We start from the raw sequence: 12,339 nt of genomic DNA on the forward strand, positions 1-12,339 counted from the left end.
AATCCTCAAATTCAAACAAGCCCTTACTCAATTACTTCTATTACAGATATGTGTCAAAGAAAACCTTGTGTGGTTTGTCCTGCTCCTGCGGCGCTGTGTTCCACCTCAGCTCAGCTGCTCCAACGACAGGAGGGTTCACCACAGCAGGGATCCGCTCTCGAGACTGTCTTTCGCCGCCTCAGATCTTCTTCCCCGCCGCCGGCAGCCACGACAACTGCATTACCATCATCAACTGAGCAGATGACCTTGAGGACTACACGGGTCCGCAAGAGAGGTCGCACTCTTCCGTGTCTGCTTACGTTATGGAGAAAATTCCTTATTTGACACTACTTTAAAATGTGTTTCCTTATTTGACACTAGAAAACTTTTTCTTCCCTATTTAACACGGGGTCTATATTTTATGCCTTTCATGACACTTTTGTCTATTTTTTCATCTAACATTATTAAATTGCATGTAAAAAGACAGTTTTGCCCCTCGTATAATATGAACTGGTCATCTGGAATACGTCGATGAGCTGTCGACTACAGTACACGCCCCGTCCCTGTGGTCGAGCTCCTCGGCCGCACGTCCTGGCAAGAGGCAACCTGGGCAAGGCGTCGCGCACGTCTTTGCCAGACAGCAAGATACCCCTGACCAAAATGGACTCAACCGGATTCCACTCCATACACAAGGACCAGCTCGTGGACTCGGTCAACACGCGCGCATGCAGGATGCAAGTGCAATGGCGCCGCGCTCCGCATGCCTCCGCCTACTCGACAGCCTTTCTATTTAGATTCAGTAGCGAGCTGCCCCACTCGTTGTATCACATATCACATGAGGGGCAAAAACGTCTTTTCAGGTGTCATTTAACACACTTAAGGCTTAAAATGGACAAAAGTGTCATAAAGGGCATAAAATTTAGATGCATTGTTAGATAGGGAAGAAATTTTTTTGCAGTGTTAAATAGGGCAGAAAGTTTTAAGACAGTGTTAAATAAGGAATTCTCTCTATGTTATGCGTCGCTTAATATGATGACATGCTACATTATCGTCGTGTTCACCTATTAGACTCCAAGTCAGGTCCAAACTAATGCTGAAACTTGAGTATTTAAATGGTTATGGGGTACATATTGGGGCAGCAATCAGTACTATCTGTCTACTATCTGGTTAATCTCCGGTGTCTACTATGAGTTTCATGTTGGGTGCAAACAAACATAAAAGGAGCCATTATCTGTATTTTTTAACTAAAGCTATTATCTGCCTGCTATCATTGGTTTTGGGTCTATCCACAGTTTGCTACCATCACTCTGGATTTGTGCATGCACTCCTTACATAATCTCACTATGTTTTATTCCTATGCATGCCAGTTATTGTACACAATGGAATTGATCATGTAGAGCAAAAGAGACGAGCCTTGCGTGGCAATAAAATTTCATGCAGACGTCGTTGCATGGTGGGCGCAAAGGCAGCCCCCCCTCCACCCATTTCGGATCGTAATCAAGAGGAAGATAAATGTTCTGAGGGGGATTCAGAAGGAGAAGACCACTCCTATTTACCCCATGAGGTCTTCGCTCTAACTTGGCATGCTGATGTTGGTAATATCATGCATATGGTGCCTTGCATTGCTTACTGTATACATTAAAGATATCATCTGCTTAGTTTAGACATGCTTTGTGTCAATGCCATCTGTTTAGTTTCTTTATCGTATATGTGAATCATGCAATGCCATCTTGTCTAGCCAGGCATCATATATGTGAATTTTGCAATGCCACCCTGGTTAGCCAGTCATCTTATATGTGAATTATATCATGCCATCATTTTTTTATTATGTGTTAAATTTGTCAACAATTTTAGTACATTCAATTACTCTTCCTGTGCATTAGCCATTCGACACGGTCATGGAAAAATCTGGAGTGGAAACAAGGTCTTCAGAGAAGACAATGCTATCTGATGAAGCGCATGTCTTGCTGGTTACCGATAGCTCCTCAGAGGAGGATTCAGAGACAGATGACCAGCCATATTTCCCCCTTGAGGTGCATGCCCTAACTTGGCAGGGTTATGTTACTCATATCGTGTGTATGGTATCTTGCATTTCTATGTCATTTGCTTAGTTTAGACATGCTTTGTGTGAATGCCACCTGTTTAGTGTCTAATTACCATATATGTGAATTATGCAATGCCATCTTGTTGCAAGACATTATATATGTGAATGATGCAATGTTATCTTGTTGCAAGGCATTATGTATGTGAATTATGCCATGTTGTTTAGCCAAGCGTCATATATGTGAATTATATCATGCCGTCCTTTTTTTGTATTTCTCATTGCTTTTGTCGACAATGTTTGTGTATTCAACTGCTCTTCCTGTTCATCAGCCATTTGAATTGGTGATGGAGAAATCTAGAGTGAAAACAAGGTCTTCAGAGCAAACAATGCTACCTGCTGAAGCAGATATCTTGCTGGTTACAGATAGCTCTTTAGAGGAGGATTTAGAGGCAGATGACCTGTCCTATTATCCCCCTGAGGTGTATGCTCAAACTTGGCAGGGTTATATTACTCATATAATGCATATGTTGTATTACAATGCTTAGTTTTTACATCATATACACAATATTGAATGCCATCTCCTTAGTTGACACATCATATATGCAATTGCCCTCTGCTCACTTCCTTAGTATATAAATCATATATTTGAATTATGTCATGCCATGATGTTTACATAGACAGCATGTATCTGAATTATGGCATGCCAACCCATTTTCTAAAGACATAATATAGTTATATCATCTCATCCTGTTTACATAGTCATCATATTTTAAATTATGTCATTCTATCCGTGAATTATATCATGCCATCATGTTTCCATCATCGGCATGCTTGTGATTTATGGCATGCCAACCAGTTTAATAGACACATCGTATAGTTATATCATGTCATCCTGTTTACATAGTCATCATATTTTGAAGTATGTCATTCTATCCTGTTTAGTTAGCCATCATACATGTGAAATTGTGTCATGCTATCCTGTTTAATTAGCCATCATATATGTGAAATTATGTCCTGCTATTCTATTTGGTTAGACAACATAAATGTGAATTATTTCATGTCCTGTTTTCTTCCCTACTATCCATTGCACCTGTCTATCTTACAATGTCTGTACATTCAATTATTTTTCTTGTTTATCAGCCATTTCAATTGGAGGGAGTGATGGCAGTATCTGTGGGAGTAAAAACACGGTCTTCATAAAAGATCGTGCTACCCTGTCGATGCAGATAGAACCACGGTTGTACTTGCCCAAGAATCAGCCCCACCACACATAACCCACACTCATGCAGATTGTACCCCTACCCAGTTGGACAGAGAACCAGCTACACCCCTTCTAACCCCAACCCCAGCAGATAGACACCCAGTTCCCGTTGACACAACACCGTCTCCACCACAGAGCACCCAAACACGAGCAGTTAGTAAGGCAACTACAGTGCCCAAATCATGAGGACGACCACTCCGAACCCGAAGTCAACGCTTAAAGCAGAAGAAGAATTGTTCTCAGGTCAGGTTCCGTAGCTATGGTTCATACTACTTTGCTCTTGCATCACTGTATTTACTGATACCAACCAATTTCAAATTTGAAGGATGCAATTGAAACTCCAATGGCGCAACAGGTATGTTTTAAACCTGTTTCTTCAACGTGTTTGGTTGTTTGCTGTTGTAACTTGCTCTATGTTGATTTCAGTTTCAATTGAATAAACAGTTATGTTCTCATTCCATGCACATTACAAGTGTTGTTATTGCTGTGTAGTTTCCCACACTTATATTCTGTCTATGTTACTTTGTCTTAAATAGATATGATTCGAACTGTATCTATCTTGATTTGGCAACATAAACTAGAATGATATAGACCATACAGTGACCATACTACATAGATATATGTTTGTTTCATGCTGTTATCCTGTCCACCTTACTACTGAACTGGTTTACCAAAATGAGTTTCATATACTACATTGTAAACCTGAGATGTGTTTGTTTGTTTCTCTTTTAGAACATGGATAAAATATTGGAGAAGGGTATCCTGTTATGCAATGGTAAATGAAGTAACGCAGATAAGGTTCAAGATAGTGAGACATCCCTGTTGGTCTCCAAGAAAGCTGATAAAAACTATATTGAGGACACTGAGACAACCCCAAAGTCCTGTCTTGATGTAGTGTTCGAGTTACTGGCTACCACTGCTGGCACCAGCTCTTCGAACTCGTTGCCTGAATCAGTTCGGCTTCTTGAGTCTCAACTTCAAGTTGAAAGACATCGATCAGATGTTATGCGACAGGAAGCCGAAGGACTGAGGAAGTCCCTGCAGAATTCAGATGCATACTTTCTGGTGCAACAGCTAGCAAGCGTTGGAGGACTTAAGCGCCAAACAAGAGAAATCTAATAAGCTTGCTAAGCATCTTGCCAGCATTATGGGTACCCAGGATATTGTTTCTTGAGCTCTTCTGGAGTGGTTTCAGTTCTGGACTTGTTTTGCTGCGGCGTTTATATGCTGCTGTGTTCCCTATATTTGTACTGGTGGCGAACTTTGATGCCCAGTGGATGTAATATGTTTAATAGCCGTGATAGCCTAGTGTAAGTTGCTTGCTTATTTATTTCCTTGTTGTCTTGTTTATTTGTTTGCTTGTAGTCAGTGTAGTTCTTTTTCTGCGGTTTGCTAGTGGCTGCAATAACCTATTTTTTAAAACTAGGCCACAATAACCATGGGCTAATATTTACTATAGTGACACTGGACCTATGGGCCGTAGAAACAGTGGGCCTTCTACGGGCGGTATAAACATTGGGCCTTCTATGGGCCGTATAAATAGTGGGCCTTCTACGGGCCGTATAAATAGTGGGTCTTCTACGGGCCGCAGAAACAATGGGCCTTTACGGGTCGTATCATCAATGGGCCTTATACGGGTAGTATGATCGATTGGCCAAACATGGGCCAATAACAGGCCGCATAATGGCCGTAAACGGGCTTGAGTTGGAAACGTCCGTTCATGGGCCGACCATAACGGGCCATCATTAATAGGCCGTATTTCATGACGCTATGAAAACGGCCCAACGTGTTAACGTACCACAAACGGGCCAACTGTAACCACGGGCTGAATTTGGCCCATAAGCATTAAATGACAGTAACGGGCGTAAGTAAACGAATGCTGGAAATGAGCCCAAGAATAAATGGGCTCTGAGAAGGCCGAAAGATAACATGGGCTGGAAACGGCCCAACGGAATAACGGACCCTTAATGGGTATAAAGTGATGCACTGTTCATTACGGGCCAGTTTCACCACGGGCTGTTAATGGGTGTAAAGTAATACACTGTTCATTACTGGCCAGTTTCACCACGGGCCGTTAATAGGCCAAGAGTTACATAGGGCCTCATATGGGCCGAAAGACGTCATGGGCCAGAAGTGAAAATGGGCTGGAATCATATTGGGTGGCCCAGATGACGCTATTGGGCCTAATTCGGATAGGGTGTAACGGGCCTTGGGTTAGCGGGCTATAAATGAGCTATATGCGAACAGGCCGTTAACAGGCTTTACATGGGCCGGCCCGCCACCTTTTGACCAAGTCAAACGGGCCGGCCTTTTCACAGGAATGGGCCTCTATTGGGCCGTGCCACGTGTCGACGTATCATAGGCGCCTTTTGTCCAATGAGTGGATGACATCTGTCCCAACGGTGAGCCGACACATGTTTCCTCCAGCCAATGATGATTTTACACATGGAAAATCCCCATTGGTCGGGGTTGTTAATGGGTTATCGGATCCAAAACCCGACCCGATAGCTTAACGGCGTTCCGTTACGGTGGATGCCACGTGTCGGTCACCCTTGACGAAAGCACTTCTGTGACATGCGATTTATCGTCATGGAAGTGGACACTTCCGTGATGATAATTTTGGTAATGTCATGGAACACTTCTAGGACAGCACAGGTATGACTATCTTGATTCTGTCATAAATTTGTCATGGATGTACATGCATGACAAAAAACGCGACCTACTATGACAAACACGTATCATCACGGAACTGTATTTTTTTGTAGTATTGTTCCTTCTCTGCTCTTGAGTCGATCCCTCTTAGCAACCTTGCGAAGGTGGCCTCTGACTCTGCGATCATATTTAGAGGGGAAACTGGTCCCCCCTTAGTCCAGATTGTGGCAATCCGCACCCGTGATATCCTGGATGGGAGGCTCGCGGAGGCCCGTGCAGCTTTCCTCCTGTCCCCTGCCCCCCTTCCCCCACGGCTGGTGAGATCCCCCCGCCGGTGGCCCGGAGGCAATTAGATGCCTCCCCTTCGGTGGGTTCGGGAGAAATCCGGGGCTGCACTCGCTCTCGCACCGCCGCTCTTCACGCTCAAAGTGCCTCTCGCGTCCTGGGGTCAAGCAGCCCCCAATGGCACCTTAATGTGTGCCCTGTTATGGAACATGCGCGGCTTCAGCCATGATGGCCGACGCCGCCAACTCATTGAGTACTTGCGTGAGGAACACATTGACATTGTTGCCATCCAGGAAACCATGCGTCTCAAATTCTCGCTCTCTGAGCTCGATTGTATGAGTTCCCACCTCTTTGCGTGGCATTGGCTCCCCTCTAGTGGGAGCGCTGGCCACTCAGGTGGCATCCTTTTAGACGTAAAGGATGCCACCTTTGAGGTTGGAAGCATGGACCGCGGGGAATTCTTTGTCAGCATGGAGCTCTTTGAGAGGTCTCTCAACTTCAAGTGGGAGGTCATCATCGTCTACGGGCCCGCAGACCATAGTCGATCTGTGACCTTCCTCAAGGAGCTCCACCGAAAGATCTCCGCGGCCTCCCTTCCGGTAGTGCTCGGTGGCGATTTTAACCTCCTTCGCGTAGCGGAAGACAAGAGCAATGCCAATGTCAGCTTTGCCCGGATGCAGATGTTCAATGACTTCATTGCTGACCTTGGTCTCCGTGAGATTGATAGGATTGGTGCCAGGTTCACTTGGACCAACCGACAGGCCACCCCGACCTAGTCTATCCTGGACCGGGTCCTAGTGTCCCCGGATTGGGACCTCCGCTGCCCCTTAGCCTCCCTCTGCGCCATCACTAGGATTGGCTCGGACCATGTTCCCCTTCTCCTCTCTTCTGCTGACGAGCGTCCGCCTGTCCCCCCTCGATTCTGGTTTGAGACATTCTGGCTCTCCCAAACCGGGTTCGTGGATGTGGTGGGCGCCCGGTGGATTGAGGCCCGCACCCACCCACACCCCCGGCCCCCGTCGGCCATTGATTTGTGGCACTTTTGCACAAAATGCGGTCGATAGTTCATGAAGGGGTGGGGCGCTAATCTAGACCGTGATCTTCGTGAGTGCAAAAAGTCGTTGCTTTTCGCAATCCAGGCCCTGGACCTGCGCGCTGACTCGGTTGGGCTTTCTCCGGATGAGTGGCTTTCCCAGTATGACTTGGAAGACCAGCTATCCATGATCTATACCGATGAGGAGGCCTATTGGCGCCTCCGTGGTGCCCAGAAATGGGTCTTGAAGGGTGACGCGAATACGGCATACTTCCAGGCTATTGCCAACGGCCGCCTTAGACACAACACCATCCCACTTTTATGGGATGGTGAGACTCTCCTTCAAGACCCACGCGACATCCGATCCCACGTCGACGGATTCTATAGAACCTTATTCTCTGCCGCTCCTCGGAGCGGCCTCTCTCTTGCCCCCGATTTTTGGGCTGGCGCCCAGTTGGTATCTGAGGCGGAGAACGCGGCCCTTACGGCCCCCTTCTCCGAGCAGGAGGTCTGGGATGCCATCAAAGGCATGAATCCCTCCTCGGCGCCTGGACCGGATGGCCTCCCTGTTAAATTCTTCCAGTCCTTTTGGTACGTGATTAAACCGGAGGTCATGGCTATATTCGACGAGTTCTTCGTTGGCTCCATTGATCTCGGACGCCTCAATTACAGGATCATCTCTCTCATCCCTAAGAACCCTGGGGCGTCTGACATTCGTCAATTCCGGCCGATCACAGTCATCAACGTGATCTTCCATATTCTGGCTAAAGGGTACGCCAATAGGGTGACCCTGCTAGCCGACCGTGTGACGCACCCCAACCAGTCGACCTTCATTAAGGGTCGCTACATCCTGGATGGAGTCCCCGTCCTTCATGAAGTCCTCCGTGAGGTCCGCTCCAAAAACCTCAAGGCGGTCTTCCTGAAGATTGACTTCCATAAGGCTTATGACACGGTTAGCTGGCCCTTCCTTCGGGAAGTCCTTCTCAAGAAGGGTTTCAACGACCGGTGGATCACGAGAGTCATGCAGATGGTCACTTGCGGTCGCACGGCCGTGAACATAAATGGCGAGATCGGCCCTTTCTTCCCCACCCTCTGTAGGGTTAGACAAGGCGACCCATTCTCTCTGTTCTTGTTCAATATGGTCGTGGACGCGCTGGCGTCCATCCTTGATAAGGCGAAAGCCGCTGGCCATATCCGTGGGATTACTCCCCACCTCGCCGGTGGCTCCGGGATCTCCATCCTCGAGTATGCTGACGACACTATCATCATGGTTGAAGGCTCGGAAACTGATATCTCCAACCTCAAGTTCCTCCTTCTCTGCTTCCAACAAATGTCGGGCCTCAAGATCAACTTCGTCAAGAGTGATGTGATGGTGATGGGATACTCCCCCGCTGAGTCTTTGGCCATTGCCAACAGACTTAACTGCCGCATGGGCTCCTTCCCCACGACCTACCTGGGGACGCCCATTAGTGATTCCCGGCTCACAGTCGCGGACTTGCGCCCCTCTGTGGCCAAGCTCCAAACGCGCGTCGAGTCTTGGCAGGGGAGATGGCTATCCAAAGCGGCCCGGACTATTCTCATCAATTCTTCCCTCTCTAGCCTCCTCTTGTTCCTCATGAGCTTCTACAACCTCCACGAGTCCCTTCACAAGGAGATTGCCAAGATTCAGTCCCGCTTTTATTGGGCAGGCGACAACGATAAGCAGAAGTATCATATGGTCAGCTGGCCCGACATTTGCAAGCCCCGGAGCAAGGTGGCCTTGGCATCATGTGCTCTAAACGAATGAATATCGCCCTCTTCTCCCGCTGGCTGTGGTGAATCTCGCAAGGGCACGGTGGTCTTTGGCTTGACATCATCCGGAACAAGTACCTGCGCGGACAGCCCCTCGCCTTTTGCCAAAAGTCGGGAGGCTCTCAGTTCTGGCAGTCAATTGTCCAGCTTCTTCCGATTCTCCGTATCGGGACCTCCATCTCAGTGGGCTCAGGGATCTCGACTTTGTTCTGGTTTGATCGGTGGGCTGGGGACTCCCCCTTCGTGGCTCGCTTCCCGGGCCTCTTCTCAATCGCCGTCGACCCCGTGATCTCTGTTAGTAGGGACCTTCTTGACTTAGGGTGCCTTGCCTTCCAGAGGGCCTTTGGCCCCCTGAAATCCACCGCCTGGCGTGAGTTACTTGACTGTGTTGCTCTCTGCAAACCGTTGGTGGCCGGCGACCCTGACCTGGTGTGCCTTGAGCCTTCGGGACAGTTCTCCACCAAGTCGCTTTACTCGGCCATCGCCCCATCTGCCGCCCCCCTCCCCTTATCGATGGTTTGGGCCATCTGCTTGCCAGTGAAGATTCATATCTTCATGTGGCAATGGATTCGCGGTCGGATCCCATCAGGGGTTGAGGTGCGTAAGTGAAATGGCCCGGGTACTGGCATCTGCCCACTCTGTGGGGTTCCCAAAGACTCGAATCACATTTTCTTCTCTTGCGCTTCCGCCCAGTTTCTCTCGAGCTGTTTTCGCGAGGCGGTCGGTGGAGATTGGTGTCACACCAACTTCCCGGACTTATTTGTCGAACTACAGATGTCCCCTGCGACTTCTCGCCACATTAGGTGGCTTGAGATTGGGGTCCTTGCCTGGATCCTCTGGATTGTCCGCAATAAGCTTGTGATTCAGCGCACTCCTCTTCGCCGGTCTACTGACGCTCTCTTAAAATTCTCGGGTTTCGTGCAGCTTTGGCAGCAGCTTAGCCGCCCTCGAGACCACGACGCCATCTCCGCCTTCATCGCCGACCTCCAATCGATGGTCGTCCGCTTGTCGCCGCCTCCCCCGCCGCATCCTCCGGAGCCGGACTAGGCGGTCTGTGCGTCCGGCTTGTTCTTTTCCTTTCTGGGCTTGTTGAGCTGTGCCCTCAGCAGAACCTTTGTACCTGTTTGTGAGACCTGGGTGTGTGTGTGGACTTGACTCTGTATGTGTGCTCTCTGGCGGTTTGCTTTATTTATAAAGCGGGGCAAAAGCCTTTTTCGGTAAAAATCATTTTTCTCCTTTTTAAAACTTGTGCTCTGGATCAAATTGGCAGATGTGCAATGGGGTTGACGAGAACACCATAGGCACTTGTTCAGAGCTTTTCTTGGGCAGTTTTCCGGAATCATATTCTGGACAATCAAGAGCTGAAAAGGATTATGGGGTGGATAGGGGGTGCTTGCCGCCTTCCCCCCTCCCCGCGTGCTTCACCATGTTTTATTTATTTAATAGTTAAACATGATCACTGGTACCAGTGGGTCGACCGTAGGGAAGACCAACACTGAGAGGAGTAAGGCATGGAACGACTCTCCTTGGAGAAGGATGCTTGAGTCGGTGCCGTGGAGCTAGAAGTAGCACCTGTGAAGACGGGTGCCCTGCTCAAGGGAGAGGGTGTCTATGGCAAAGTAGGTTGTCCAGAAGACAATGAAGGCGAACCATATGGGCAGCAGCTTGACGACGCTATTTCGTGCGGCTACGAGCCCTGATGGTGGTACGTCGGCGAACCGGCGTGGAAGATGGCCATGCCGACAACCATGGTGGCCGCTGACGGTGTCCTGGATAGGGGTACTCACCACATCGTCTCCCGATCAGTTGGATTGGGCCGAGGACCCCCATGGCTGTATACTCCTGGGCCAGTTCGGACAACCCCTGCCGCATACAAGGAAGACTCCACAAGACTTGGCGCCCAAGACAAGGACTCTCCTAAACCCTAGGCCTCCGGTGTCCTATATAAACCGAGGCCAGGCTAGTCAATAGACAATCTGATATTCATTACTACAATCTCGTGGTAGAGACATGTACTCTGTACTACACCCATATGAATACAATCAAAATGAGCATGTAGGGTATTATCTCATCAAGAGAGCCCGAAGCTGGGTAAAACCCCGTGTCCATGTTACCATCGCTCCAAGACGCCTAGCTTAGGACCCCTACTACGAGATACGCCGGATATTGAACCGACATTGGTGCTTTCATTGAGAGCCTGCTGGGTGATCATCGCGGATCGATGGGATGATCAGGTGATATTTTTCTAACCAGATCTGTTTTGTACAAGTTAGTTTTTGTGAAAATTTGTCGCTGGTTTGCATGCTTTGTCCGCAAACTAGGTCGAGATCAAAATGTCTAAAAAATCTGCGATCAATGACGCGCTCCCTCGCGGTGTCTAGCGCTTTACCCTGGTCCCTTGATCGGCAGACGGCGGCATTGGTTGATTGTCAAGCTGGTCTCTGGCGACGCACGGGTGCTTGACCGCAAAGCCGAGCACAAATCCACCACATGCGGCGATCATCTAGGGAGATCCTTTCCCTCATTATTTTCCCTTTTCCTTATTTAATTCAGCACCTAGGCGGCCGTCGGTTGTCCGCTAGTAGTTTTTTATTCTTACTAGCAAAAATGGCCCGTGCATTGCAACGAGAGAAAAATATCGTAAAACCTGCTCCGTGTGATAGTACGCGCCATTTCTTATATACAGTTCTGATAAACATAAGTAATAAGTTTATACTATTCATTTTTTTGAAGTATGAAGTATGGACCCAAAGAAGCCACCCTAACATCCTTCATTTGATGGAAGGGTGGGGGTGCATGGAATAGTCTAGTAATCGGTTCTATATTTTATTTTTGGGAAAAACACAAACATTTTATTATTTTAAAATAATTAAACAATTTGAATTTTTAATCTTTTAGCAGAACTGAAACATGTTTTGAAAATGAACATTTTTTACACATGTTTTTCTGAACGAGAATTTTTAAATATATTTTTATTAAAACATTTTTGGGGGATTCTGAGATCTTTTTTTAAACATATATATATTTAAAAACATGATTTTTTTTTAAACAAGAAAAGGTACGCGATTTAAAAAAAAAACACACACTCGATGCCCATACTATGTAGTATAAAGTTGAGAAAGTCGTAGGGATGTCCTTGGATGGCGCCTCCTTCAGCTTAGCACTGTCATCGGCTGGAAGAGGAATGTTGTATTTGTTTCTAGTCAGATATACAAACGATGGAATTGTTGTATACTATTTGAGGGTTTAATAACTAATTCAAAAGTTTTTGTAGAATTTTCAAAAGATTTTGTT

Source organism: Triticum dicoccoides, chromosome 3B (assembly GCF_002162155.2).
Source record: "Triticum dicoccoides isolate Atlit2015 ecotype Zavitan chromosome 3B, WEW_v2.0, whole genome shotgun sequence".
Taxonomy (NCBI): domain Eukaryota; kingdom Viridiplantae; phylum Streptophyta; class Magnoliopsida; order Poales; family Poaceae; genus Triticum; species Triticum dicoccoides.